Genomic DNA, 26437 nt, shown 5'->3' with positions numbered 1-26437 from the left:
CGTGGGCCTCCTCTCTCCCTCCCTCCCACAAAGTGGTGCTTAGGAAGACTGGGGATGGCCCTATGTCAAAGTCCTGCCCCTGGAGAAAGGGCTGGTATCTGTGGGTGAATCTCAATCTCAGAGACTGCCCTTGGTGGGTATCCAGGCCAGTCGTCCCCTCCCTGGGGACTGTATCTGGGAAGACAAGCTTTGGCTGCAGTCCAGAGCTGGAATGACTGCTCTGCTCCATGAAATCCTCAGGGATCCAGGATCCTCCAAGTTCACTGCTCCACCTTTCAAAGGATGGAAACTTTAGCCCCCTGGTCCAAGATGGCAGCCATGATACCCATGTTTAAGGCAGCAGGATAGAGAAAGCGACTAAAAAGAAAGGGATGATGAGGCACAGACCAGCTGTCTTTACCCCTTCCTCAATATTTTTTTATTGTGGTAAAATACATATACCATCTGAGGCATTTTTAAATGTACTCATAATGGCGTGCAGCTGAGGTGGGAGAATAGGGTCTGGAGGCAGGGAACTTAAGGCCAATTCATACTGACTTCCTGGAACTAAATCAAAAGGAAAACCCCAACTTTCCACACCTAAGTAACAAAAGGATGGGAGGTGGCCAGGCGTGGTGGCTCATGCCTGTAATCCCAGCACTTTGGGAGGCCGAGGTGGGTGGATCACCTGAGTTCAGGAGTTCGAGACCAGCCTGGCTAAAATGGTGAAACCCCATTTCTACTAATAATACAAAAAATAAGCCGGGCATGGTGGCACATGCCTGTAATCCCAGCTACTCGGGAGGCTGAAGCAGGAGAATCGCTTGAATCTGGGAGGCGGAGGTTGCAGTGAGCTGAGATCGCACCATTGCACTCCAGCTTGGGCAACAAGAGTGAAACTCCATAACAACAACAACAACAACAACAACAACAACAACAACAACAACAAACACAAAAGGACGGGAGGCTACTCCCTTTGCAACCCCCATCCCCTTTTTCTGCGTTGCAGATGGAAAGTTGAAAGTATCTTTGATTGGTTGCTTTCTGCAACCAATAGGAGTGTAATTTGTAACTTCACTTTAGCCTCTGATCAGTTGCTTTCCACAACCAGTCAGATGGACTCCAGGCAAAGTCTTCGTTTGCATAGAAGTGTAACTTTGTAACTTCACTTTAGCCTCTGGTTGCTTTCCACAACCAATCAGATGCTTGTATAGGGTGTAACCTTTATAACTTCACTTCAGCCTGTGATTACAGGCCACTACTTCATTTACATAGGGTGCACAACAAGTAACCAATGAGAAACCTCTAGAGAGTATTTAAACCCCAGAAAATTCTGTAAAGGGGCTCTTGAGCCCCTGTGCTCAGCCTGCTCCCATTTCGTGGGGTGTTCTTTTGTTTTCAATAAATCTCTGCTTTTCTTGCTTCATTCTGTCCTTGCTTTGTGTGTTTTGTCCAATCCTTTGTTCAAAACACCAAGAATGTGGACACCCTCCACCAGTAACACAGCCATCACCACCATTCATCTCCAGAACTCTTTTCATCTTGTAAAACCGAAAGTGTGTACCTGTTAAACACTAACTCCCGATTCCCCCATCCCCTGCCCCCATTCCCTGGCAACTGCCATTCTACTTTCTGCCTCTATGATTTTGACTCCTCTTAGTACTTTACAGAGACAGGCTGTCTTTTAAGGAAGATTTCTGGAAACTGACACGCCATGCTTCCATATGTCCCATTGGCCAGAACTCAGTCACATGACAACAGGTAGTTGGGAAATTAGTCTTTTTCCTGGGTGGCCACTAGGGGAGATATTCAGGGACAGGTAGCAAAGACAAATAGCTCAGTCTTACCTAACTATGGGGATTCTTCAATGTAAATGCTCTGTAAGGAGCTCTTAGGCAAAGAAAAGAACTAAAAATTAAAGAGCCTTATTTTTAATTTTAGCTATTGATTTTTTTTTGCCTATGGCTGATTCTTCCAACTCTGAATGCAAAGCATTTGTACATATTTCCCCTCTCTTTCTCTCCATTGCCTTCTTTTGTTACATCTTTGATTGAAATATATATGTATATATTATACATATATAATATATATGTATATAATATATGTATATATGTATATATACATATAAAATATACATATATAATATATATGTATATAATATATGTATATATGTATATATACATATAAAATATACATATATTGTGTAATATATATATTACACACACATATATACTCTGTTACTTGCAGCCAAAGGCATTTCTCACTGATACAGGTTCTTTGATCTTCCATCCTTCCACTACCAAACTCCTTCTAAGGGAGGGCCACACAAGCTGGGCCCTGCTTTTCAGATGTCTAGTCCCTCTTAATCCCTTGCCACCAACATACTCCTTCACCAGGTCATAGTCACTTTATTTTTTTAAAACCCAATGGCTGTTGTTCATATCTTCCTTGTCCACTTTGAGTTTAGAATTTTTTACTGAAACTCATTTTCCCTTTGGTTTCTAGGACCTTGGATTGTATAGTTGACTTTCTGTCTTCTGACTACTACTTCTACATTTTGTATACGGGGAGCCTCTTCATTTTGCCTCCTCATTGTAGGTACTTTCCCCACCCAAAGACTTAACCTCAGTCCTTTTATGATTCACCATCACTACTACCACCCACATCATCTCTGCCATCATCTCTACTACCAGCACTACCACCACTACCACCACCACCACCACCACCACCACCATCTCCACCATCATCACCACTTCCACTGTCAATTTACAAACATAATCTCTAGTCTTTCAATACTCATAATAGCTGTACAAGGTAAATATTATTATTATCCTCAGTTTGCAGATAAGAACACTGAGGCTTAGAGAGATGATACATTTTGCCTAAGAGCAAAAAGCTAGTAGGTGTCAGAGGTGGGATTTGAATCTCAGTCTATCTGATGTCAAAGACTGGGCTCTCGATACACCATACCCCTCCCCACTCTTTAAAACGCTATAGGATTCACTCCTTATCGCTCTTCCTCTGATAACACCAGGTGACATCCTAACCATCAGCACAGGTCTGGGTTAATATAACAGCCTCACAACAAATCTCCTTGCCTATAAGTATAGGGTCCCCACTTCACTTCCATTTACCCCCACCATGCCTGTTTGCCCAACACTAGACCGCTTGTCCAGTGATACTTTAACTCAAACTTCCTCAAGTCCCTGCCTTGCTCATATACTTACAGTGGCTCCCTGACATTGCATAGATCATATTCTGGTTCTCAAAAGCCTTCCTCACCTGTGCCCATGTTCTCCATACCCCTGGCTGAGCATCACTTGCCAGTATTCTGAAGCCAGCTGTGGTGGACATTATTAGTGCTCACCAACAGCCAGTTCTCTCCTTCCTGGACAGAGGGGAGATCCTACTTCACAGCCCCTTTGCAATTAGGCAGAGCCATGTGACTAGCTCTGGTCAATGAAATATACGCGGAAGTGATGTGTGAGAATTTTACACTGAGACAATGAAAAGGCTCTGCAGGACCCTCCGACTTCTCTCAACCCTTGCTGGGGTGATCAGTTGCAATGTTCCAGATGGCAAAGCCTCCATTGCCTGAGTTCCTGAGTGACTATATGGAGCAGAACACTTTCCCCCTTCATCCGTTGACTTGCAGTGAACTTTGTGTGGACATGAAATTTCTTAAGCCACTGAGATCTTGCAGTTGTGTTATGGAAGCATAAGCCTAGCATATCAGGACAGGCTAGGTTATGTTGTCAGAACAATTCCAAAATCTCAGTGGCTTACAACACAACAACAAAAATTTCTTTCTTGCTCATGCTACATGTTTTCATAGGTCAGCAAGGGGAGGCTTTTCTCATGGTAGTTACTCAGGTATCCAGGTGGATGGAGAGTCCATTTTTGTGGTCTGTGGGTTCCCTCCAAGAGGGGGAGAGAACATGATGAATCACATCTTGATTCAATGCTTCCAATTCGACAGGACACAAGTAACTTCTGGTGACATTTCCTTGACCAAATCAAGTCACGTGGCCACACCTGACTTCAAAGAGGGGCAAGAAAATATAATTCTACCATATGCTGGGAAAGAAGAGGGCTGGAGATATTTGGTGAACATTGCCATTGCCATCTTGACTCATATGCTAGATGAGTTGGTCCCCTCCCCACTCTGCTTCATCCTGCCTCTAGGACTTATTTCATGCTATTTCTTCACCTTTTAATTACAGCTCTAAGCCCATCCTTTCCATAAAGCCTCCCTTGATATTTCTAGCACATTCTCTTCCTGCTTCTAAACTCCTAGGGCCTTTAGGGTGGCCAAAATTCAATTGGTTATTCATTGGTTCATGTATAAGTCATGAGACTAGTTTTGCTTTTACCAAACATACTCAAATGCATTTGCATATACATATATTTATATATTCACCAATCTAATTTATCTTCTTAAAACTATCACCTGGATGGCTGTTTGTTTATTCCAATGAGGGGTTCACTGCTCCAAAATGTTTGTGGAATTGTATTGGAGTTTGTAGCACATCCATTTCCTTATCTGTCAAAAGAATATAATAATGGTGCCTATTTTATACCTATGTGTGAGAACTAAATGGGTTAGTGCATATAAAGTGCTTAGAACAGCAGCTGGCACACAATAAACGCTCAATAAACTTCAGCTATTATTATTATTTCTCTAAAGATCTCTGCTGATAGCAATCTTTATCATCCAAAGGTGGATTTAATTTCTAGCTGACAATTCAAAAGTCACTCAGATCTATAGCAGGTGCTATTGGTGCCCATGTGCCCTCTGCCCTCCTCAGAGGTACCCTGCAGACAGTTCTTGTACCTGCAGATGGTTTTCTGAGCATCTCTGCCAGGTGTGGCTTGCAGGCGAGATGATGGCATTGAAATGGCTGGGGAATAAATGCCCTCAGGTCTGACTCTTAACCAACGAGGCAGCGGAGATGACGGATCAATATCTCCTTTTCATTACGACTCAGCAGGAGAAGTCTGAGGTGTGTCCTGGAGTGTCCACACCATCTCCCGGAGGGGCCCAGATGGAACTGGGCCTCCATTGTCTATGGAGGTAACCTGTTCACTAACACACTTTTTGTCTTTTTCCCTTTTCTTGTCTCACTTTCTCCACTCTCTGAACCCTATTTCCCAGGATCACCCCCTAAACAGATTACCCGTACCCAGAGAATAATACTTTAGGTGACGAGCGCAAACATGAGACTAAGCTTTATCCAGTGAAACTCCTTTTTTCAATGTTGTCTGTCAGCTGCCTCTGGCAGTGGTTCTAAAAGTGGAATTGCATGAGGTTTTGAGCCATGACTGCATTATTGAAATAAGTTTCTGGCCGCTTAAGGTGTCAGCAGTGAGGGAGACATCTTTGGATGTATGTGTTCTGGGTATCATTTAGGGGGCTGGCCAGGCTCCTCGCCCTATAGCTTTGCCTTGTTAGGGGGTTCTCTCGTGAAGGCCCTGAGAGGCTCAGTGTGGACAGAACACCGTCCCCTGGTTTGGTGGTGGGTTTTGTGAGCTCTGGGTAGCCCAGCACTGGGATGTTCAGCAAACACTCTGTTTGATTGCCGTTACACCCCCTGTAGTGGGCAGTGGACACGGGCTCCTCAAGAGTCAGCAACAGTTGACTGGGCGCAGTGGCTCACACCTGTAATCCCAGCATTTTGGGAGGCCAAGGCGGGCAGATCACTTGAGGTCAGGAGTTTGAGGCCAGCCTGGCCAACATGCTGAAACCCCGTCTCTGCTAAAAATACAAAACATTAGCCAGGCATGGTAGCGGACACCTATAATCCCAACTACTCAGGAGGTTGAGGCAGGAGAATCGCTTGAACCCAGGAGGCGGAGGTTGCAGTGAGCTGAGATCGTGCCACTGCACTCCAGCCTGGGCAACAGAGTAAGACACCATCTAAAAAAAAAAAAAAAAGAGTCAGCAACAGTCTCCCCCCCATTTTGTGAAAACCTACAGGACAATGAACATGAGGTTATACTGAGGATAGTTAGCCTGGTGCTAATTCTTTGCAACCAAGAAGGAAGATATTAATCAACTCGTGCATGTGTGCATTGGTGTCAGAAAGAAATTTCCAATCAGGGACAGATTAGCCAAAAAAGGAAAATCAAAAAGGGATTCCCCGAACAGTGAGGAGGTGGGTGCAGATAGCTGCAAGGAGGCCTTGGAAGTCTGCTCTTTGCCTGAGTTCACCCACCCTTCCCATCAGATAATGGCATTCAGGAAGACAGTGCTGTTTTAAGATTTATTTAGGATTGCAAGTGTTTTAAAAACAGAGGCCCAGAGAAGGGAAGATTTGCAATTGCAGGAAAAAAACATGGACACACAGGAGAGTTTTCCAGATTTCTGGAATGTCAAATGGCGATTGTAATATCTGCATCACTCGTCGTGAGGATTAAATGAGGTGATGCATACAAAAACACCTAGCACGGCTCTTGTTCACAGCAGGTACTCAAAATTTGATAGCATTCTAATAAATGTAGTCCTGTAAAATACACTGGCTAACTTTCTATGATGATATTCTGATTTTTTTTTTCTTGAGACAGAGTCTCCCCCACTTTGTCGCCCAGGCTGGAGTGCAATGGCACGATCTCAGCTCACTGCAACCTCCGCCTCCTGGGCTCAAGCAATTGTAATTCTCCTGCCTCAGCCTCCCAAGTAGCTGGGATTACAGGCATGTGCCACCACATCCGGCTAATTTTTGTATTTTTAGTAGAGATAGGGGTTTTACCATGTTGGTCAGGCTGGTCTCCAACTCCTGGCCTTCAGTGATCCACCCGCCTTGGCCTCCCAAAATGCTGGGATTACAGGCATGAGCCACAGTGCCCCGCCGATATTCTGATTTTTTTTTTTTTTTGGCCTAATAGAAATTTTATTCTAACCTTGGCTACCTTTAAAGCCACCTTGAGTTCAACATTCCCCTTTAAAATGAACTGTGCCCTTTTCTCTGGGCTCTGTGGCACATGGTGGGCAGCATGCACTCTGTTCTCTCTGTGCTCTTATAGGGGTTTAGGGCATGGCTGGCGACCCTTCTGCACAAGCCTGGCATGAAGAAACAAGCCACGAAGGGAGCCATCATTCCCAGAATCCAGGCAGCCAGACAGCACACCCCACTGGGCTCTGAGACCTGGGGACTACACACAGGAATGAACAGAACCCACATTTAGCCAGTTCTTATTATCAGCGAGGAAACCGGCTGAGAATGCAGAACACTGAACTAGACACGGCAACGGGGCCTCCGATCCAGCCAGTCAGCTCGAAAAGACTGCTTGACCTTGCAACACATTCCAGGATGGTTATATTTTGGGGTCGAAAAATCCATTCAAACTCTTTTTCCCTAGCTGCACGTGAGCTTCAGGGAGCAACAATTATGCTTCTGCAGGAGCCAGCAGAAAAGCCAGACCCTCCAAACCGCAAAAGCAGCTGTCTCAAACCTCCACGTTATTAGGCTGATTGAAATAATCAGAAAACAGCTCCAGAATGCTGGCTTTGAGAAAGGCAGGCAATTTTTGTTTGGCAGAGAGTGCTGTCAGCCTCCTCAGTGGGGGAAATCGAATGTTGTCTTTCTCACTCTCTTTCTTCTTTTCCCTTCTAAAAACTTCCCTGCATCATTTGATTTCACATCAATTTGGTGAGAACGGCTGTTGGTACATCTCATCTTCTGTGTCATGGGCTATCTGGAGTCCCAGGTCACCAGGTCACAGGAGAGATGCATAATGACGCTCCGGAATCATGGTGGCTTTGGATTGTAGGAAACTGCTTTGTCCTTGGGGCCTGGCTGTTTCCCTGTCTCTCCCTCCTGGCCTCTCCCTTATTCAAATGGTCATCAGATGGAGTAAGGAAAGGCCAAAAAGCCTGAAAATCCAACCTCATGAAGCAGAACCAACAGTCCCCATAGGAGGAGACAGACGTAGCAGAAGCAAAGGACTGGAGAAAAATCTTTCCTGTCTCCCTGTGATGAAATTGAATTAGCGTTGGCTGCATTAATGCCCATTTAGAGTGTGGAAGAGACTGTGACCCAGTCAAGGTTGAGAGGGGTGTGGTGAAGAGGTGAAGCCATAGCAGCATCCCTGCGCCCCCTCCCTGCCACTGCGGCCCCTAGCCTGTAGTATTTCTTAGCCTCAGCCTGGGCCCGGTGTTCTTCCATTCAATGCACTGTCTAGCCTCTGATTTGCAGTAGGCAACCTTCCCTCTGGGACCTCCACGTGTGCCGCCTCCTGGCCGACTCAACTCCACAGAAATCTAGGGGGGCGATGGGTAAGGGTGGGGGCACGCCCTGGATAGGTTGCTTAGCGGGACTCAGGCACTTGAAGCTTCGGCTGTGCGACCCTGGGAGAGGTGGGGAGGATGGGAGAGGGGGAGAGGGAGGGGAGAGGGCTCTTCCTGTGTGGTATTTGCACGTTGCTGGGGAACGTGCTGCTTCCACGTTTCCAGCAATAACAAGGCACATTTGCTGCTGCAGGTTCATTAACGAGGCCTGCGGGAATGAGGATTGGCTTGTCCACTGTGTTCACTGGACGGTAGGAAAAAAGAAAAGTCAGAAAAGGGAGAGCGATGTTCAGGTTCATGCTCAACTGTGGCTACTTCTCTGAACTCAAGAGGCCACCAGCCCCTAGCTGCCTTGGCCATTGCTGGGGTGGGGTGGGGTGGGTGGGGTGAAAGAGTGGGAAAGGGAGGGGTGGGGGTACTGTTGATTCTATGGATTCCCTTTGCTCCTTTTTTTCTTTTTCCTCTTTAACTGATACTGGCCCATTTGCTGTGCTGCTGGGTCAGTCTTGGACATTTTCCCCCAGGCGATGACCCCAGGACATTCTTTTTAAGCAGGACAGGCAGTTTGCCCAGGATTCTGCCAGCTCAGGCATGAGACCTAAGGCATATGCCCTGCCTGCCTGCTCAGACAGGGAACATTTAAGAATCCCCGACTGCAGGTCTGTAATCCCAGTACTTTGGGAGGGAGGCCAAGGTGGGAGGATCGCTTAAGCCCAGGAGTTCGAGACCAACTGGGCAACAAAGTGAGACCCTATCTCTACAAAAAATAAAAAAATTAGCCAGGTGTGATTGTGTACACCTGTAGTCCCAGCTACCAGGAGGCTGAGGCGGGAGGATCGCTTGAACTCAGGAGTTCGAGGCTGCAGTGAGCCATGATTGTGCCACTGTACTCCAGCCTAGGCGATAGAGCAAGATCCCGTCTCTAAAAAAAAGAAAAATAATTCCTGACTGCCTGACTATGGAAAAGTCAGGAAACAGGAACGGGGAGCCCCCAGACTCGGCCATCTTTCCTCCATCTTTGCTCTCACTCTCCATTCTAACTTGTCTTGGTTCTGTCCTCTGCCTCTAGGCAGCCATCCTGACTCAGGTGTGGACAGAGAGACCCTTGGGTCTGTGGGACATGTGGTGGCCCACAGCAGCCCCCCGCACAGTGTGCCTTCAGAGTCCCTTGCCCTGGAACCCGTTGTCCTCCCTTCCTGTCCTCCAAGGTGGCTTGAATTCTCAGCCAGCATTCCTGTTTGTTGGGCAAACAGACAGTGAAAACAGTCCAGTGCCAGGAGGCTTGGAGCCTGGCACCTGGCCAGGGACCCTGGCAGCCACAACCCAGGGACGGGAGGAAAGAGTATCCAGTTGGGAATTATTTAGGGTCCACCCGCTTCTCTCTCTGCATCAACAGAAGGCGGGCTCGGGCAAGGGCAAGGGCAAGGAAAGAGGGAGAATTGGGGATCGTTCTGATCTGCAACTTGTCAGGAGAGCAGGAGTCCTGGCAAGAGGTTACTTGGGGAAGCTGGATGATGTTATCGACCAAATTGGGGTTTGGGGATTATCTGTGGATTTCATTTATCTGTGTTTTCCCTGGTCTCTCTTGTTGTAGGTAATTAAGAGCTGATTGCTAGTAATTAAGAGTTGTTGAGAGAGGCAGCAGGATCCAAAAAGGAGAGTCACACGTTTCGTCTTCCTTTGGACAGACTCCTGACCTCCTCCCCTTCTCCCTCTCCTTGCCCCCTCCCATGCGTGTGCCTTCTGCAGGGACGCTGGCCCCTGGAGAGCAAGTTGCAGCTTGTCAACTGGATTATTTATGTGTCAGCTCCGCTCTGGCTTAATTTCCTCCTGTTATTCCCAAGCCTTGAGTAAAGCCTTGTGTAGCAGGTTTAAGTTCCACTCTCCTGACACTCAGGTGTGCTAAGATGTAGCTTTTCTTTATTTCTCCCCAACTGCAGCTTTAACTGGGCTCTTGAGCCCCCGTTTCTGCTGATGGTCGACAACTTAAACTTGCCAAGTCAAGGTAACAGTCACTTCTGGTTTAAATCATGGTCACTTTTAGGCAAATGCTGTCTCTTCAGGATTCTCCCTCACTCATTCCTCCCAGGCGTGAGCTGCAGCCCTGGAAGTGGGAGGCTGAGGGTGGGGGTGGGGGTGGGGGCGGTGTGGGGAGTGGAGAAGAGGCTGGTCCTACACTGTCCTGGTATTGCGCAAGGGACATATGTCCGCATGCTGCTCTCTGCATCCTGGCCTTACCCACTGGGCTGACTGGACTTGGACAAGGTGTGCCTGTCCCTCTTGGACTTGAACATGGAACCTGATGTGGCTGACTACAGCCTCTAGTCCAGAGGCCTTGCATGGTACTCCACTACATGCCCCAGACGGGTGCCTTTTGGTGCCATGGTGGCTTGGGTGCCCTTGGCTGCTCTCTCTACTGTGCTGGGGTGTGAGGACCTGGGCCACCCTTGCAATTGCTGCTGAGACACTGCATTTAGCCACAGCCACTTTACCACCTCCTCTGCGCAATGTGCAGGCTTCCTTTGCTGCTGGCTGCCATGGTGTGAGGCTCCATCCCCTCTCCTCCCTGTGCCTGTCAACCTCTCTGGGGTTTTCATGCATCTCCCGTCCCTGTGCGGGAAGAGCCCCAGGCCTGTTACAGGGCTCCCGTGGGCACGTAGACCCTTCTACCAGCCAGCCATCCTCTTGAACTGGTGGAACCATGATTCCCTCTCCCTGTGGCAGAAAAACTGCTCTCATTATCCCACCCCCATTCTTTATATTATGGTGTAAAATCAACGTTCCAAGTCCAAGGCATCTAAAAGTTAAGTTCAGAATTCCAAAGCACCTTCTTTGTTCACATTTGGAAGTCTATGGCTCCCGAGAGCAGCCAGTCTGTGATACACACAGAAGTCTTCCTGGGACCTTAAAAACCTTTCTTTTTTCTTTTCTTTCTTCTTTTTTTTTTTTTTTTTTTTTTTGAGACGGACTCTCATTCTGTCGCCCAGGCTGGAGTGCAGTGGCGCGATCTCGGCTCACTGCAACCTCTGCCTCCCATGTTCAAGCGATTCTCCTGCCTCACCCTCCCTAGTAGCTGGGATTACAGGCAACTGCCGCTACACCCAGCTAATTTTTGTATTTTTAATAGAGATGGGGTTTCACCATGTTGGCCAGGCTGGTCTCAAACTCCTGACTTCAGGTGATCTGCCTGCCTTGGCCTCCCAAAGTGCTGGGATTACAGGTGTGAGCCACTGAACCTGGCCCCTTTCTCTTAGTAGACTAATATGTATTGAGCACTTCCAATGTGTCTGGCACTTTGCATGGTTTATCATGTTTAATCCTCACAAGTGCCCTGTTAGGATTTCCATTTTTCATATGATGAAACTAGGCAAAGGGGGTTAAAGAAATTGCTGGATTGTTTGCCTCTGGTGCCTTGGCTCACTTCCTTGAGGCCTCACCTCTGCTGCTTCCAGCTGTGGCCTTGGTGGACCATTCCATGAGGGCTTTGACTCAACTCACACTGACAGCATCTCACCCAAAGTGAGTACCAGTCATCTCTGCCTTTCATTTTCTGCCCCAGGGCTTCTCTGCTACTGCAGACATGGGAAGGGGGGTTTCCTTGTCAGGCAACACTCACATCCTGGAAAGGAGGCTTGTTCACTCATAGGTCTGCCAGTTGATGCTGGCTGTCCTTGAAGCCCTTAGCTGGGGCTGTTGGTCACATATTTACACACGACCTCTCTGTGTAGTTTGGGCTTTCTCACAGCATGGCGACTAGGTTCCAAAGGTCAGTGTCCCAAAAGAGAGCTCCTGGGCACCAAGCAGAAGCTGTTTGCATGTTGTGACTTAGCATCACAAACCACATAGCATCAGTTCCACCATATTCTATGGGTTGGAAGAGTCACTAACCCACCCAGGTTCAAGGGGAGAGGAAAAAGACACCACCTCTTGATGGGAGTAAGGAGATCCTGGAAGAACATACGGGACCAGAAATATCACTGTGGCCATAATTGAGAAATACAGTGTATCACAACAGAGGTGTCTAGAGACAAAGTGGAAATGATGTGGCTTAAACATGTTAAATACTTGAATTTGAGGCCAGGTGTGGTGGCTTATGCCTGTAATCCCAGCATTTCAGAAGGCCTAGGAGGGTAGATGGCTTGAGACCAGGAGTTTGAGACCAGCCTGGGCAATGTGGCAAAATCCCATCTCTATGAAAAATACAAAAAATTAGCTGGGCATGGTGTCAAGTACCTGTGGTCTCAGGTATTCAGGAGGCTGAGGTGGGAGGATCACTTGAGCCATGGAGGTTGAAGCTGCAGTGAGCTGTGATCATGCCACTGCACTCCAGCCTGGGTGACAGAGTGAGACCCTGTCTCAAAAAGAAAAAAAAAATAAGTGAAATAAATAAATAAAACTTGAATTCGGCCGGGTGCAGTGGCTCATGTCTATAATCCCAGCACTTTGGGGGGCCGAGGTGGGTGGATCACTTGAGCTTAGGATTTTGAGACCAGCCTGGGCAACAAAGTGAGTCTCCATCTCTACAAAAAATTAAAAAATTAGTCAGGGGTGGTGGTGCACACCTGTAGTCCCAGCTACTCAGGAGGCTGAGATGGGAGGATAGCTTGAGTCAAGGAAGTGAAGGCTGCAGTGAGCCATGATCATGCTGCTGCACTCCTGTCTGGGTGACAGACTGAGACCCTTTCTCAAAAAAAGAAAAAAGAAAAGAAAAGCCCTTGAATTCCAGGGAACCAGCCCAAGGAACATCCAGTGCTTCTTTGGGTCCAGACACAATATAGGGGCTGCCCAGCCATCTTGATATAGGAGATACCAAAAGGACACTTACCCCATGTCCTGCAACCCAGGAAATGCTACTTTAGGGTTAGTCTTTGCCATAATTCAGGGATGACTAAGCCGGTAGAATCACTCTCACAGGTTTTCTGGAGGGCAGGCTCTTGGAGGCTCTGCAATGGGAATGCACCTTCCCTGCAACTCCATGGCTCTTGATGGAGACCAAGGCAGACTGTTCCAGTCCAGTGGGCTGCTTGTTCTGACATAGGTGAGCAGGGGCTTCTGGAAGCACACAGGAGAGGCACCTACCCCAGTAGGGCCTGCTGTGTCAGCTTGGGTTGACGCCTTTTCTAGAGGAGGTGACATCTGAGCAGGATGGTGAATGATGAGTAGGAGTTGACCAGAATAGGAGGGGGTGGTGAGGAGGCTGGAGCATGAGGGAAGTGGTGAGGGGAAGGGAGAGAAGGATGGACGGAGTGCTGGGACCACATTTGCCAGGCCTGTCAGGGAACTGGGATTGATGGTTTGATTGGTTTTCCTTTCCCTTTGTCCAGGACATCAGGAAATACCTAGATTTTGGTGTGTGGGGGTGGGTGGGTACAGGGCTAAGAATATATACCAGGTGGCTGTGGAAAGAGAGAGGTGGGTAAGGGAAGGAGAAGAGGGAGAAGGAGGACAACGAAGGGAAAAGAGGAGGGAGAGAGGAAGGGGGGAAAGAGAAAGGAGAAGAAAGAGAAGAAGAAGGGGGAAGACAAAAAAGAAAAAGAGGAAGGCCGGATGCAGTGGCTCACACCCGTAATCCCAGCACTTTGGACGGCCGAGGTGGGTGGATCACCTGAGGTCAGGAGTTCGAGACCAGCCTGGCTGACACGGTGAAACCTTGTCTCTACTAAAAATATAGAAAATTAGCCAGGTGTAGTGGGGCGTGCCTGTAATCCCAGCTACTTGGGAGGCTGAGGTGGGAGAATCACTTGAACCCAGGAGGCGGAGGCTGCAGTGAGCCAAGATCGTGCCACAGCACTCCAGCCTGGGCAACAGAGTGAGATCCTGTCTCAAAAAAAAAAAAAAAAAAAAAGAAAGAGGGAAAGAGAGGAGGAGGAAAAGCAAGAGAAGAATGAGAAAGTGGAGCAGGAGGAGAGACGTAAAAGAGGCTTCTAGGACAAAGGACTTTTTCATAATGTGGCCTTGAGCCAGCCTGGGCACCTTGACCAATCAGAGAGCCTTTGCTTTGGGGACCTTCCCTTGCCTGTTTATGTCCTGTAATTGCTCATTTATTCATCCATTCCATCCACAGGCACTTACTGTTTGGCCTCTACTTCCTTATATGTTAACTTAAGGTTTTCTTTGCATGTTTTTTCACTTTAACAAATAGATATTGGGATACAGCGTAGCAAATACAAGTGAATCTACTGGCCAATGGGACAGCGTATCTGAGATCTGCAGTCCAGTGTGTTCACTGCTGCATTTTCCTTCCCTCCCTCCTTCCATCAGCCCACCCACTTTCACTTAGCAAGTTTTGGCTTGAAAGCTTGCTCTGTGCCGGGAATAGGACATGGCAGTTCATGTGCTCAGTATCAGCTAGGATTAGCTTTGGCTGAGAGTAACCAAAAAACCCCACATGACATCGGTATGTCCAAGATAGCATTCACTTTATCCCTCGTGTTCAGAAGGTCCAGATTTAGGCAGTGCCAGGAAGCTCTGGCATTGTACAGGGTTAGGGACACCGGCTCCTTGTTGTCTGCCAGGTATGGCTTCTATCATGATTGAAAACCACGTCTCAGCTAGGTGCAGTGGCTCATACCTGTAAACCCAGCAGTCTGGGAGGCCAAGGTGGGAGGATCGTTTAAGCCCAGGGTTTCAAGACCAGCCTGGGCAACATTAGTGAGAGACTCCATCTCTAAAAACACACATGTGCCAGGTGTGATGGCACATGCCTGTGGTCCAAGCTACTAGGGAGGCTGAGGTAGGAGGATCTTTTGAGCCCAGGAGGTCGAGGATACAGTGAACCATGGTCACACCACTGCATTCCAGCCTGGATGACAGAGCAGGATCCTGTCTCAAACAACAACAAATAAAATACCATATCTAGACTTTCTTTGACAGTCCTCCCAACCAGGTGGAGCCTAATTCTCCTCTGAATATGGACCAGACATTTCCAATGAATTGAATGAACCAGAGGTGACGCTGTGAGGCCAGGTTGGAAAAGGTGATTGATACGGCTTTCACCTCTCTCTCTCTCTCTCTCTCTCCTTCTCCCCCGACCCTCTCTCCCTATCTCCCTCTCTCCCTCTCCCCCGACCCTCTCTCCCTCTCTCCCTCCCACCCACATGTCTTTGAAGCACTGAGCTGCCATTTAAGAATTTGGCTACCCCGAAGCTGCCACATTAGAGAGAGATGCCCAAGGTATCCCAGATATTCTATTCTGCACAATCCACTCCCCACCCCTGCCAGTCTTCACAGCCCAGCCGCCAGACATGTGACTCTGCCCCGACACACATTTCTGCCCCTTCTGGAGCCTGCTAAGCCCACCACGCCACTTGGAGACAGCCTTCTTTTTTTTTTTTTTTTTTTTTTTGAGACGGAGTTTCAGTCTCACTCTGTCGCCCAAGCTGGAGTGCAGTGGCACGATCTCAGCTCACTGCAAGCTCTGCCTCCCGGGTTCACACCATTCTCCTGCCTCAGCCTCCCAAGTAGCTGGGACTACAGGTGCCCGCCACCACGCCCGGCTAATTTTTTGTATTTTTAGTAGAGACGGGATATCACCGTGTTAGCTGTGATGGTCTAGATCTCCTGACCTCGTGATCCGCCCGCCTCGGACTCCCAAAGTGCTGGGATTATAGGCGTGAGCCACCGCGCCCCTTCGGAGACAGCCTTCTTGAGGGCAGAGGTCTCCCTAGAGCCTGCAATGGGGCCCTCTGGGGTCCTGAGGACACCGACATGCCTGTTGCCTGGGTTGGCAGCTGCTCACCATCTTTGCACTATCTTCTTACTGACAGCCCCCAGGTGACTCAGAACGTGTGGTTGACATGGAGCCACTCAATTTCCTGCCTCGCCTCTCCTCTGGCCTCCTGGCTTGCAACCAAGTCTTCCTATCTGGGGGGTTGAGGGTGCTGTGGCTTCACACTGGCTTTCTCAGCTCCTCCCTCTCCTGCAGGGACTAGGTTGGGGGATCAAGGGAGGAGGAACAGTGGCCCACATCCCTTCCTGTGCAGTGGGAATGGCACTAGATTGGAGATCTAGGCTGTCATCCAGGCTCTGCCACTAACTGGCCCCTGAGACTTGGTAAATCCCTTTACCCCGGTCACAGTTTTTTTTATCTACAAAGCCTTCATAGATTGAGACTTTGTAATGCTCTAGCACAGTCATGTGTCACTTAACGAAGGGGATATTTTCTGAGAAATGTTTGGTTAGGGGATTTCGTCATTGTATGAACATCATAGCATATATTTCTATGAGCCTATGTGGTATAGCCTACTACACACCTAGGCTACATGTATAGCCTATTGTTCCTAGGCTACAAACCTGTACAGCATGTACTGTACTGAATACTGCAGGTAATTGTTATACAGTGGTATTTGTGTATCTAAACATACCTACACATAGAAAAGGTACAGTAAAAATACAGTATTATAATATTATGGGACCACTGTTGTATATACAATATGTTGTTGACTGGTACGTCATTATGTGGTGCATACTTGTATTTACTGAGTGTCCACACTGTCCTGGGGCTAGGCTCTTTGGAGGATCCAAAAGAAATTATATCATTTAGTGATTTTTCCATTGTGAACCCAACCCTATTCAATATTAGCAAAAGGGGAAATTGATTGGTTTATGTTACTGAATGGTCCAGAGGTAACCTACTTCAGGTATGGCTTGATCTAGGGCTTAAATGATGCCACCAGCACCCATTATCTGCTCTGTTTCCTCTGGATGGGTTTCATAGTTACACACAGTAGTGGTTCCCTGCCCCCACCCCCCAACCCCATCCAGATTCCTGGAACTTCCAGCCCCCCGTTCCTGCCACTGGCCTACCCAGTTGTAGCTGCTCTGCTCTAGAACTCACATGCTCTACAACCAAACCCAGCCCAGAAGAGAGACCCTGTGTTCCAGCATTCCCATCAAGAATCCTGATATTCACTCTGATTGGACCAATTTGGTCATGTTATCTTCCCTTTTGAATTAAGCCAATCTGGTTGATCCCTAGAGCTGGGTGTGCAGCCAACTCCAGCTCCCTAAACTGCCTGGCTGGGAGAGGGAGGAAATAGATACTGGCCGTGTGTGTGTGTGTGTGTGTGTGTGTGTGTGTGTCAGGATGGGGGTGGCTTATTCTGAAAGATCTTACTCAGAAAGGAGACTGAGGCAGGAGGATCACTTGAGCCCAGGAGGTCAAGGCTGCTGTGAGGCGTGAATGTGCCATTACACTCCAGCCTGGTCAACAGAGAAAGACACTGTCTCAAAAAAAAAAAAAAAAGCGAATTTATGATTTACACTCAGGATACAGAAAGCATGACTTGAATGATCCTTCCTTGTGAAATTTGACAAAGGGAAAGCTCCATGTGAGTTCAGGGGACACGGAGGGCTTCTTGCAGAGGCAAGACTTGGATGCTGAGGAGAATTTAGGCAGAAAGGAGACTGGGGTTGGGGTAGACGAGGACCTTTTTATGTGTGATCTGCAACCCTGCAGCTTCTCCCAGTCCCGGCACTGTATCGATTGCAGTTTGAATAGATTGTAATTGTGGAAGCAAAGGAGAAACCCTGTAGTGGTCTTATGTTCTGAATTGCATACCCTGAAAATTCATATGTTGAAGTCCTAACCCCTCAGTGCCCCAGAATGTGACAGTATTTGGAAACGGGGTCTTTAAAGTGGCAACTAAGTTAAAATGAGGTCATATGGGTAAGCCCTAATCCAATATGGCTGGTGTCTTTATAAGAAGAGGAAATTAGGACACAGACACACACAGAGGGAAGACTGTGAAGATACAGCCAGATGACAGCCATCTACAAGCCAAAGAGAGAGGCCTCAGAAGGAACCAACCCTGCTGGCACCTTGATCTCAGACTTCTAGCCTCCAGAACTGTGAGAAGATAAAATTCCATTGTTTAAGCCCCCCAGTGCATGATACTTTGTTACAGGCGAAGCCCTGGGAAGCTGGTTTTCAAAAGTGACCATGAACCCCACCTTTCTTTGCTCCTTCCTGGGAGGCTGACTCTGCTCCTCACACGGACTGGCTATGCTCCCAGCAGGATGCCATGGTGCGGGGGGTCTCTCCTACCCCCACCCCCGGTTATCCCATAGCTGACACCTTAACTGCAGGGGCTTCACCAGCAAAGCCCTCTTAGATACTGAAAAGTCATCTTCATCCTGAAGTTCCTTTTGGTCACTTGCTTCCCACTGTCTCTAAGAATTAAACTCTTGCCATCTCCTCACAGTGTATGCTTTGGCAGAAGATGAAGCCAGATTCAGTTGTTTTTCTTGAAATAGGAGATGGAATTTTCCCCAATGTAAAAATAATGGTGCCCAATTCTTGTGGGAGGTGGACGGGGCTGGCGCTGGCACTGTAGGTCTTCCTTTCCCTCAGAAATAGCCCCACAATGGCCTCATTTTCTAAAACTTGCAACTCAGCAAGTACTTAGCCTTTAGCAAGAAGAATCCACTCTGCTCAAGTTGAAAAGCAAGAGATCCATTTGTCAATGTAGGCAAGCAAGCACTCAAGTAGTGGAAATTGAAGAGTTCCTCCAGTGCCCGTCCACCGGCCTTGGGGTTCAGGCATATCACCTCGACGGATTCATGGTCAGAGACAGAGAGGTACACGTGGGCTTTAGCTTCTCCTACACCTGATGGGGACGTTGAATAAAAAAGTGGGATATGGGGGTGCAGAAGGTAGATGGTGTTGGCAAGTAGCAAGTCTGGAGGGGGAGGGGAGGAGCCCTGAGAAGCCAGGGACAGTTGAAGGGGACTGGGGACAGGCAGGAAAAGGCCTGGAGGGAAGGGAAGCATTTTTCTCATTGGCTACGGACAAGGTGATCCGAAGACCCTGGTTGTGAGCAGGTTTTTTTTTTTTTTTTTTTTTTTTTTGAGATGGAGTTTTGCTCTGTCACCCAGGCTGGAGTGCAGTGGGTGCGATCACGGCTCACTGCAAACTTCGCCTCCCGGGTTCAAGCAATTCTCCTGCCTCAGCCTCCCAAGTAGCTGGGACTATAGGCACGTGCAACCACATCTGGCTAGTTTTTGTATTTTTAGTAGAGACAGGGTTTCACCATGTTGGCCAGGCTGGTCTCGAACTCCTGACCTCAGGTGATCCACCTGCCTTGGTCTCCTAAAGTGCTGGGATTACAGGCGAGAGCCACCGTGCCTGGCCAGCAGGTCTTAATAGACTTGACCCTCAGATAACAAGCCCTGTCGCCCTCCCCACAAGATCTCAGAGCAGACTTCAAGCCGACATATCTTGCCTTAAAATAACAGAGGAGGCCCAGGCTGCCTTTTGCCCTCATCCTGGGAGAAGGATCTCTAAGAACCAATTTTTTAACAGAGTGATAAAGGGTAAACAAATCAGCCTGTTTGGGGGGTGGGGGTGGGGGAGGAAAAGGGCAGTGAGAGCTTATGGGTAGTGGGGGTGATTGTGAGTTGCTCTCTTTACGATGGGAACCGGAAAGATAATCTTTCTGGAGCATTGAGGGCTCCAGTTAGAATCTTCCTTCCCTGACAAGGGGTTTCCTTCCATTGTTGTGTGGTCTTGAGGCCCCCTTCCTTAGCTCTTGGGGGCAGGCAGTAACAGTGGAGGATATGTACCAAGGGTTGAAGAGTTGGAGGGGCTGAGCTGGAGATCTGGAGGAGGAGCCCTAGGTTTCACAGCCATCATGGGGGCAGGGGAGGCTGCAGGGCCTTTGAGAGGCATCTTTGAGATTTGGGGGCTCCTACCCTTCCTAACCCCTGCCCACTCCCACTCCCCAGCATCTCTGCACATTTCCAAAGAGCTCATTCAGACCCCGCTGCTCCTCCCTCCCTTCTTCCTTCCCCCTTCCTCTCTCCCTCCACCTCCTCTCCTCCCACCTCTTGCCTCTCCTGGTCCTGCCACTTCCTTGTTTATCCTATAGTCTGATGAGGGGAGAGAGCTGCCTGCCTCAGGAATAAGTTTCCTGGTAAATTAGCTGCCGGCATTGAAATCCATTTTGATTCTGCCCATTATTAAGTATTGTTATTTCTGCTGTTCATTGCCAGCTTGTTTCCTTGATCAACTCTTGGAACAAAGGCTCTTCAAAGCATTTCCCACAGGGGAGCCTGTGTGGCCATCACCACTGTGCCCCAGTCTAAAGTAACCCTCACTGACCACCGTGCCACGTGGAGCTCTTCAGGGCCCAAGCAAGGAGCAAGGTCTTTTCCTTGCTGGCTTGGGAGAAGGCACAGGGCAGGCCAGATGATGCCAGGCTGAGGGCCTCCCACCCTCCACCTGGACGCCCTCCCAAGGCTGCCACCCTGTCTAGAGAAGCCACACTAGGAAACCCATTCTTACTGTTTTTTTTTTTTTTTTTTTTTTTTGGGGGGGGTGGTGATGAGAAAATAACTTTATTTCATTGTGGGGAGCGGGCAGACATCCAGCCTCAGAACTTCTGGAACTGCTTCTTGGTGCCCGGTGGTCTTAGTGACCTTGAGCACGTTGAAGCGTACCGTCTTGCTCAGGGGCCAGCACTCGCCCTGTGACGATGTCGCTGATCTGGATGTCCCTGAAGCAGGGGGACAGGTTTACGGACATGTTCTTGTGGCGCTTCTCGAGGTGGTTGTACTTGTAGATGTAGTGGAGATAGTCTCGGCGGATGACAGTGGTCCTCTGCATCTTCATCGTGGTCACCATGCCAGAGAGGATCCGCCCTCGAATGGAGGCGTTACCAGTGAAGGGGCATTTCTTGTCAATGTAGGTGCCCTCAATCGCCTCTTCAGGTGCCTTGAAGCCCAGACCGATGTTCTGTAGTACTGCAGGAGCTTCTCCTTGCCAGTTTCTCCCAGCAGGAGCTTCTTGTTTTGAAAGATGGTCGGCTGCTTTTGGTAGGCTCACTCCATCTGTAATTCATACTCAGAACTAAGCCCAGGGTTATTTCAATTTACATGCTCTAGAAGGCCTCCCAGGCCTGCAGAATTCATTCTCTAAACCAGAATCACCCCTCTCACACCTCGGACACCTTTCAGCGAGGATCATTCTCCAAGACCCAAGGTCACCCACCCAGGATTCACTCCTTATGTAACGCATAAGGATTCAGAATTAAATACCAAAACTGCAGGCTCCTTGGATTTGCCCTTGGGAGTCAGTTTCCACAGGATTAACCCTTAAGACCGGACAACTCCAAAAATACCTTCTTAAACGTGGATTTTAAGACAGTAACTCCTAAAATGCTGGAGCCTCCACTAAAGTGTGGAGCCCCCAGGATTTAGGAAGCACTCATCAAGATACACACAAAAGCATGCACCCTCTACCCCAGTTAATCCCTAGGAAATCACCAACGCCTGGAATTAACCCCCTAACTTGGGCACTGGGCCCTGCCCTCCCAGACGTGCCCCTGAAGCCTGGGGCGGACCCCGCAGCCTAGGCTCCAGCCCCGAGCCTGCACCTGAATTCCATTCTTACTTCTAATGTTGTACTTGAAAAACAGTTAATCTATAAGCACAGTAAAGTCCACCAATCTGAAGTGTACAAGTCTATGACTCTTTACATATATGCAGACCCACGGTCACCCAGGTTGACATAGAGACTATTTCTAGCACCTGCCCCAGAAGCTCCCTTGTGTCCCCTCCCACTTTCTATCCCCCCAAAGGTAACCATTATTTTGACTTGTAACAACATAGACTTGATTTGTCTGTTTTTTTGGAGACAAGGTCACCTGGGCTGGAGTGCAGTGGTGTGGTGGTGCAATCGCAGCTCACTGCAGCCTCGACTTTCTGGGCTCAAGCCATCCTCCTGCCTGACTCTCCTGAGTAGCTGGGACTACAGGCTCGTGCCACCATGCCTGGCTAATTTTTTGTTTTTTATAGAGACACGGTCTCACTATGTTGCCCAAGCTGGTCTCAAACTCTTGGGCTCAAGTGATCATTCCATCTTGGCCTCCCAAAGTGCTGGGATTATAGGCGCGAGCCATGGCGCCCAGCTGATTTATGTTTTTGAACCTCAAATAAATAGAATCATACAACACATATTCTTGTGAATTTGGTTTCTTTTGCTCAATATCGTCTGGGATATTCATCCATGGTGTTATATGTAGCAGTAATTTGTTCTTTTTCAATGCTGTATAGTGTGTTATTGTATGAGTATACCATGATTAGTTTATCTGCTCTCCCGTTGACAGGCATTTAGGTTGTTTCCAGTTTCAGGCTGTTGTGAATAAAGCTGCTACGTGCATTTGCGTGCAGGGCTTTTGGTGCACACAAGCACTTGTTTCTCTCGGCTATATATCTTGAAATACAATTGCTGGGTCATAGGATATTCAATAAAGCCATGCCTGATTTCTCAAAGAGCAAGCAAAAAGAGGGCAATGGTCTGAAAGATAAATGATGATATTTCGGTCATTATGTGGCAGGGGAGATGCTTTTACTCGTGTGTGTGGTAGGTGGTTACAAATATGGCCCCCAAAATGAGTTATACCTCCTGATATCCACATCCATGGGTAGTCCCCTCTCATGTTGAGTTTAGCCTCGTGACTTTCTTTGGCCAATGGAACATCAGCAATGGCATGTAAAAGAAGAACATCAGCAAAAGCATGATGCAAGCATGATTTGACAAGCACTTGAGCGTTGAGGCTTGCCTACTGCTATAATCTGAACGTTGGTGCCCCTCCAAAATTCATAGGTTGAAACCGAATCCCCAATGCGATGGTATTAAGAGGTGGAGTATTTGGGAGGTGATTAGGTCACAAAGGTTCCACTCCCATAAATGGGATGAGTGCTCTTATGAAAGAGGCTTGAGGGAGCCTGTTTGTCCCTTCTGCCATGTGAGGACTCAGGGTAAAGGCACTGTCTATGAAGCAGAGAGCCCTCACCAGACATGGAATCTGCTGATGCCTTGATCTTGGACTTCCCAGCCTCTAGAACTGTGACCACTAAATTTCTGTTGTTTGTAAATTACCCAGTCTAAGGGATTTTGTTATAGAAACCAGAATAGACTAAGTCAGTACTACTGCTACCAACCAACGTGTCCTTTCAGGCATCACTTCCACTCTTTGAGCCCTCTTCCTTTGTTGCAACCCATACATGGAGGCAATTATAGTGGTCCTGACTTCACAGAGCAGTTGTGAGACTGCTGAATAATGCTGGTGAAAGCTGTTTGAGCTGGTTAAAGCATTGTGCAAGTGCAAGGCAATGTGGTACTGTTATCTACAGGAACTGCCATCGACATGAATTGTTTTACTTTGGGGCAATGGGTTTTGAGTTTTTCCAGATTGTTTTGCTTTCTGGTCTCTCTCCTTAGCAGTCCACATAAATTTGGAGTGTTCAGGAGTGACAGTGGTCTCTGGAAGCTTTCTCTCACTGTCTCCATCTACAGGGGCTATTGTCTTTACACGAGGCTCGTGGCTTGTTTCAGGAAGAACAGTTTGAGAGTTGGTCGCCTTCCCAGCTGAAACTGAATCATATTTGTATGTACCACCAAAGCTGCTTTTACATTCAATTTCCTCATGTGTGGAACCAGTGGTGGGTTCTTAATTGACTGCCTGAGGGCAGGCTTCAGGAGGCTTTGTGATTATGTGCAAAGTTCTGTGGAAGTGAGTGCACGCATGTGGACATACCCTATGTGTCCACACATGTGTCTGTCTGTTCTGTGAAGAGAGGCCTTAGGGTCCATCAGATCATCACAAGTGGACTCTGGGAGACTAAAAACCTTCAGGATTAGGTCTTCAATGTGAGACTGGGATTTTACGACACCAGCAAGAAGCTCTTGGTGTTGAGAACTATTGTTCCAAAAAGGAAAACGACCCAATGTAGCTACTACAGCTAGACCCACAGCGATGCAGAAGTGTCAGCAGGTGTGTGCAAGGCTATGTCCCTGTCGGAATGGATGTTCCTCTCTCCTGGGGGATCCAGGTGTAAGGACTTCACGCCAAGCTGGCGACGTGTTTTGGTAAAAAGGTAGTTGCACTCCCGTGTTATGTTGAAAAGTATAGACACTATAGAGGGAGGATTATTTTATTCCCTTTTTTCTTTCAAAGACTCAATTTCCCCTCCCTTTTTAAGGTACAAACACCAACCTCACATGAGAGGCAGGAGCGTTGAGCATTCAAAGTTAAACTGGGAATTTTGACTCAATGGACCTTGACAAACAAACAGCTCCAATGGAACTCTTCCAACAATGGCTGCTCTTTTACTTTTTATTTTTATTTTTTAAACTAATGCCAGTGATGGAAGGGGGCGTGTGAAATTAAACAAATGATTTCTCAGTAAACGCTTTGCTGAGAATCATCTATCAGGGGCAACCCACACACAATCTATAATAAAGAAGACAGATTTAGGGACCGAGTTCCTCAGCGTAATTTGGAGTCCCTGCTCACAGTATGAGCCTGTGAATGCAGAAACAGAATAGACTTGTGCAGCGGCGTTGACTCTGGGTTGAATAACATGAGGGAGATTGGGCTGATCAAGCGCACATAACTGATCCTGCAGGGAGATGCTGCTTGGTGATTGTTGTGGCGGAGAAAGAATTTTATCCTGAGATGAATGGTGCTTCCCTATTCAGGGACTGTTCCACCTGGGGGTGGGGGCATTTGGAAATAGGGGTGCATTTTTGGCTGTCACAATGACTAGAGGGTGCTACTGGAGTTTAGCAGGCAGGGGGCCAAGGACACTTAACATCCAACAATGGGGGAGGGACTGTCCCACACAATGGGGATTTGTCCAGGCCCAAATATGAATAGTGCTCCCATTGACAAACATGGCTCGTCGCTGCAAAGAAAGTTCCAGGTGTCTTTTCTAAAGAACCAATTGGTTCATTAGAGACTAAGAATGGTTTTTCAAGGTGACCCAAGGGATTGGGGCAGGGATTACTTGGCGTAAGAGAGCTGGTGAACTTATCGAAATCCTGTGCATCCTGCAGCCCAACAGGACTGGAGAGGAGATGCCCGGGCACCTGCTTTAGGTCTGGCAGAGGCCACCTGGAGGGAGATGTGAGGGTCAAAGGGGAGGGGAGGGTTGTGTTACTGGGTAGGGCAGCCAGTTATCACAAATGGAGAGTGAGAAACAGGGCCCACGGGTGGCAATGCCCCCACACCCAAAGTGACACAGCTGGAAAGTCAGAGGAGCGTGAATGCCCATGACAGGGGATTTAGTATGGGGCACAATCAAGGGGTTGCCCCAGAGGAAAAGGCAGAGGAGACCTTTCTGGAGGCCAGGCGGGCCTTGACTAGACAGAAAAGAGGCCTGCTGCTGACTTCATTCTGTTCCACCTCCTGCTTCCTCATGGGAAGAACCTGGCCTCTGGCTCCACTGGTACCCTGGGGGGGGAGGTGCCCAGGGCAGTGAGGAGGACTTGGCAAAGCCACAGGCACCTTGCCGTGATCCTGTCCCCTCCTGGCTGTGGGAGTTGCCTCTGGGAAGTGGGTCCTCAGTGCGTAGGAGGCACCAGGGCATCCCGAAAGCCAACTGTCATTGTCTGCTTCCTGCTCATCCTGTGTCCCACAGCTCTGTAGCTGGGCCAGCCAAGGGACTTTAAAAGCAGGTATTGAGGTCAGCCCTTAGCCAGCGTTTTGTCTTCTGCTAATCTGTGGTTTGCAAGGCAAAGGTGGGAGATGACAGTGGCAGGGACAGATCTCAAGCGCCTGCAGAGGGAGAGGGAGCTGACTTTCCACAGGGGCTGGGGGAGGGGACCTGGCCCAGCTGCTGACATTTTTACAAAACAAATAAGTGTGAGGCCGTGCTGGTGACCTCAGTGTGATGGAAAAAGATGGTCAGCGGCGTGTCTGCCGGAAATGGCGTGTTTCTCAGCCCACCTGTTAGGAAGCAGAAAGGCAGATGTTGAGTCATATCATTCCAGCAAACAGTTATCAAGCGCCGACTGCGCGCTTGGCATGGCCCCGTGCATTTAACGTGGGTTAGCACATTCAATCCTCCCAGCCATCCCAGATGGAGGGCTCCAGTATGGTTTCCAGTTCAGAGATGAGGAAACTGAGGCAGAGGTGTTAGTTTCCCCATCCAAGGCTGGACAGCTAAGAAGTGGTGGGAAAGGGGTGTGAATCCTGGCAGGCTGGCCCCAGAGTCTGTGGCGTGAGCACCAGCACCCAGGCTGGCTGCCAGGAGCCTCGAAACAGGTCCTGTGAAGGGGGATTTTTGTGTACCTTGTGTGTGTGCGTGTGCCCACGCAATTGTGTTTTGGCCTGTGTTCCAGTTATCTATTGCTGCATAATGAATCACTCCAAAACGTAGTGACAA

General features: G+C 48.4%; 1 pseudogene; it reads right to left on the bottom strand.

The window, feature by feature from the left end:
* Nucleotides 1-20637: 20637 nt before the first annotated feature.
* On the bottom strand, nt 20638-25639 carry LOC116811032 (small ribosomal subunit protein uS17-like; annotated as a pseudogene).
* Nucleotides 25640-26437: the final 798 nt, after the last annotated feature.

The sequence above is a fragment of the Hylobates moloch genome, unplaced genomic scaffold, assembly GCF_009828535.3.
Source record: "Hylobates moloch isolate HMO894 unplaced genomic scaffold, HMol_V3 SCAFFOLD_7, whole genome shotgun sequence".
NCBI lineage: Eukaryota > Metazoa > Chordata > Mammalia > Primates > Hylobatidae > Hylobates > Hylobates moloch.
This window is presented reverse-complemented; position numbering and strand designations above follow the sequence as displayed.